Genomic DNA, 5,132 nt, shown 5'->3' with positions numbered 1-5,132 from the left:
TTGAACCACCAGCTTTCTGGTCAGCAGTCAAATGCCTTAGGCACTATTGCCACCAGAGCTCCAAATTTTGATACCAGTCTGGATGTCAAATTGCCATTCAATATAATAGGAGACTTAAGTCTGAATCGGTAGAATACCATGATGAAGAAAGCACATACACATGTCTTCTTTTTTTCCCCTGATTAAATTTATTATATAAGGTTTCTTAAACTTGAGTGATATATAAACTCATTTCCAAAAGGGGGGAAAAAAAGGATTACAGACCCCAAAGACCAGTTGGAGAAACACTGACTTAAAAATTTAAGATTTGTTAAATAAAAATGTTTCTCTGTTGAGATTTTTCATGGCAAAAGAAAAAATAAACACTCTATATTCCTATAAATATTTTTCTCAGATTATTAAAATGAAAACATATAATGAAACATTCTCACAGATTCCAGGAATAAATATATGGATAACAGTCTGACCCTAGTGTGAGAAATACAGCTTTACACTAACCCATGTTATCTCTCTCAGCCCTATAAAACACCTAAAGTAAAAGAGAAGTACTTGCCCAAGAATATTTAAAGTAATAAATACTACTTTTTATCCACTATCAGGAAATTTAAAAATTATTTCATACTTCACATTTCAGAGACAAATATCAGCTTCATGGATAAACTTCTTTAAAAAATAAACAATTATATTTATGTGCCAGATAGTTGAACTCATTTGTTAGCTTGCAACATATTAGACCAATACTTGAAGCCACCCCACAGAGAGCCCTTAGCCTAAACTATCCAAGATAGGCAACCCTATCCCAGTTTAGATGATATTCAGAAATGGACATTACAAATGTTATAATGCAAAAAAATAATTTACATTCAAAATATTTATTCAAGGAAATATTTATGAAGACAGTAACTTATAATATATACATGTCCAAGAGAGAATATATTTTAATGAAAGGAGGGAGGATGGCCTTCAAATTCTTAGTGTCACCCACTCTACTAACATGCTAAACTTTGTTGACAGCAATAATATCCTTGTTGACTTTTGCAGTTGTGCTTCAAACTAAACAATCAGCCTCAAAAAGATATGAACTGTCAAGCTTGCGGAATGGGTATGGCTCTGCCAGAGTCATATCTAGCTGCAAGATGATACAGCTTATTCCCTGCATGGAATAGGGAATGTGAAGTTTGAAACAGCAAACTGTAATAATGCTTCAAAGTCCTGTAAATTTAGGCTTCTGTGAATTCACAAATGACAGATTCAAATAAGTAAATACATCCATATATATAACATCCAAAGCCAAATATGTGCAAATTACCTCAAATAACCTAAATCCTATTACGGCATTCATCTCAGTGCAATAGAATTCTTTGGGATGATGAAATTGTTCTATATTTTTGCCGTCTCATATTGTAGCCACTAGCCATCTATGCTACTGAGCAATTGAAATGAGCTTAGTACAAACAAGTAATCAAATATTTTATTTCATTAAAATTTAATTTAAATATCCACACGTGGCTGGTGGCTACCATACTGAACAGTGAAGGAGATAATCCCTTTCTTTTAAAATACAATTTCACACATTTGCCTTTATTTCTATCACACTATTTTGATATGAAATCAACTTTTTATTTTAAAAAAAAAAAAAGTTATTCTTTCTTTATAAATTAAATCCTCTGTGTTTATAATTCAAATTCACTGTCTTTTGTTTTGAATTCTATTCAGTGGCAAAAATGAATTTTCAAGAACTCCCATACTCTTCTTTTTATTAAGCAAGGTGAAGTTTAACTCACTTAGACATTCCTCTTTTCCCCCCATCTTTTATTTTTCCTGCTCTTTTCTATACTCTTTCTAGATATGTGAAGCCAAAATAAGATGCAACATATGTATAAGGCAGCAGGGTTTGTGTGCAAGAGAGGATGACTTCTTATTTTAGAATAGTTTTAGATTTTCAGAAAAATTGCAAAGATAATAGTTTCTATATACTTCCAACTAGTTTTCCCTATAACTAATGTATTAGTAGGGGTACATTGCACACAACTAATGAAGCAATACTGACATCTTACTAACTGCGTATCATATTTTATTCTTATTTCCTTAGTTTTAACCCAGTGCCCGTTTTTTGTCCCAGGATCCCACCCAGAATTCCACAGTATATTTAGACATCATGTCTCTGTAAGCTCCTCTAGACTATAAAAGTTTCTCTGACTTTCCTTGCTAACTGACTTTTAATTAGAATTATTGTAGTTTGGCAAATTTGTCTTTGAGTTGCTTTAAGGAAATAATGATAAAATGAATTTTAAGATCAGAAACATGGTAGTTAACCAAAAAGCCTAGAGACCATACCTTGAAAGAGATAATCACTAACAATACGAGTCATTCTGGACCATGGAGGATATCCTTGGGTAAATCCTGGGTGACTACATATGGAGGGCTAGTCACTCCCGAGTGAGTGAGAATCAACCTAACGTTAATACAGCCTGAATGTTATGTCCAGTTCATTGATAACATCATGTGAGACTTGACACACCTTATTATTTTATCCCACCCCAACCCTCCATACACACATACACAATACGTGGTCTGTTATTATTTCATTGTCAAAGAAAACCAAATTTGCCTAAAGTGTCTTGTTTTTCAAAAACTAGTCTGTGGCTACTTAGTAATTTGTGTTATTCTACAGCATTGCAAATGGCCCGTGAATAACTGTGATGGTATAATCTTATACCCTGAAGTTGAACATTGAGCTTTTATAAAACATTGGGGTATTTCTGTGATTCCTGGGTGATCTACAAATCAATTATTTGCTATTTGGTAGCTATAAAGAATCTTAGAATGCACACTATATGAGGCAACTTTGGACCCTACTTTAAAAAATGCACCAGCTTTAGTGTAACTATTACCCTCCTGAGAATAGTCTTAACTTCTTTTTTATTTTTAAATCAACATTTCCCTGTTGTTGGGTGTGTATTTGAGGAGCAAAGAGTTTAAGCCCAATTTTCCTTTGTTCGTTTCACTCACTGTACATAACTTAAGACTGTTTCCCCAGGGCTCTTAAAATGATTCTTTAAAGCTTGGTCTTGCTTTATATGCACATATGTAAAATTTTAAACCTAAGGAATGGGATGGATATTTAGCGAAAACCTATCAAAGTTTCTAAAGCACACACCATGTATTTGAATACTTTCCCAGAGAAAATGATAGAATCACTTTTCCTACTGACTTACGAAGAACTCTGTGGAGAATGCTAGAACAACTACTGTGAACAAAAGAGCCTGAAATCAATCCAGGAACACTCTTTTTTCTTCAAAAGAAAATTCCAACTGATCTAGCCAGGAAATGTGACTTTGAACAAGGAAGGCAAATGTGAGTTGGCCTCCACTGGATTGGACATTTCCCAAGTGTTTTTCCTATGAAGCTGAAGCTTGGCCTTGCTTTTAGGGGCTAATATGCTATGTGACCAAGACTGTGAGTATTCAGAGACCCGAGGAAAAAAATTCTGGCAGACAACTAATTGTTTAATCTACTTTCTCTTCCTGTTGCAATTCTCTGCTTAAAAAGAAAAGAAGAAGAAGAAGAAGAAGAAGAAGAAAGAAGAGGTCAAAATGAAAAGGATATGAGTTTATTTGAATGGGAAAGTAATTTTGTGGATATAAAAATTCCATTCATTCAATTCCTTAACAAAAGAATTATGCTGAGTAAAAATTCAAATTTCATATTTTGGAATATTTGCTTCTAGTTATTTTAGTTTATTTTAATCACTATTAAGAGGGGTGTTAAAAACTAGGCTATAGGTTCTGGGCAATTGAGTAATCCAAATCAAGTATTTATTACACCTTGTCACTAGTGTTGTTGTTGTTGTTATGTGCCATCAAGTCGGTCCCGACCCATAGCGACCCCTCCTTGGGTTTCTGAAGCAATATCACTACGGAAGTAGATTGCCCCATCTTCCTTCTGAGGAGTGGCTGGTGGGTTTGAACCACCAGCCTTCTGGTTAGTAGCCAAGTGCCTTAGGCACTACACTGCCAGAGTCACTACTAGAGCGGTACAAAAAGCATATGTGATACGGATCCTGTACTTCTAAGACATATAATCTTGTTATGGAAAAGAGACACAACCAGGAATAATTAGAGAACAAGACAGTATGAAAAAAGACATAAATATAAAATAAATTATCTTTACATTCATGGATATGTAGGAAAAGACTTTGAGGCAGAGGTAGGATGCCTCAAAGAACTGCTTTTATAGGTGAAAGGAGAAAAAAGAAAAAGGTGTTCTTACAGCAACAACACGAACAAAAACAGAAAAGTACAATATAGCACTCATTCAAGTGTTCATTCAACAAATATTTGCTGAACACCTGTATGGATACGGCCCTGTGTCAAGTACTAGCATGACATTTCTTCTCATTTTTCAGGAAGAGTAAAGAGATCATGCTAGCAGGAACAAAGGGCAGATTTTAGTTAAATGACTTTGGATGAGTCACTTAACCTCCCTGAGCCTTAGTTTCCTCCTCAGTGGAATGAGAGGATTAGCCACCAGTTGTTTCTAAACCCGTTCTTTGTTTTTTTCTTTAAACAGTGAAACTCTTTTCTATTATAATGAAATCTTAAGCACAACCCAAATATATTAAGAAGCCAAAATGGACCTGCTCTGACTGAACAGAGAGGAAGAGTTAGGGGAAAAGAGAACCCAGATTTATTTCCTTTTCAACCTCTCCCTCTCCCTAATCCAATCCCCAAGTCTCTTCTGCAGAATTCTAAGATAACATGGAAATTATTTAAACAATTTATCTTCCTGATCCCTCAATTCCCTTCCAACAGTAAAGAACTGTAAAAGAGGAAAAGTAAGTAATCACAAGATTATTTTTTTTAAATAGATGTTGCCTTTAAAGATTCCTAGATTTCAGAATGCCAAAGCAGTGTAGGTCCATTAAGTGAAAGAACAAAATCATTGTTAGAAAGTGTTTGCTAATGTCATTTAGAAGGCACTAGAAGAAGAAAAGGAGTTCTGGTAGCACAGTGCCTAAGGCACTTGACTGCTAACCAGAAGGCTGGTGGTTCAAACCCACCAGCCACTCCTCGGAAGGAAGATGGGGCAATCTACTTCAGTAGTGATGCTGCCTCGGAAACCCAAGGAGG

The sequence above is a fragment of the Orycteropus afer genome, unplaced genomic scaffold (genome assembly GCF_000298275.1).
Source record: "Orycteropus afer afer isolate SDZICR_OR568_19922 unplaced genomic scaffold, OryAfe1.0 scaffold00001, whole genome shotgun sequence".
Lineage (NCBI taxonomy): Eukaryota > Metazoa > Chordata > Mammalia > Tubulidentata > Orycteropodidae > Orycteropus > Orycteropus afer.
The sequence above is the reverse complement of the archived record's forward strand: the minus strand, read 5'-3'. Positions refer to the sequence as shown.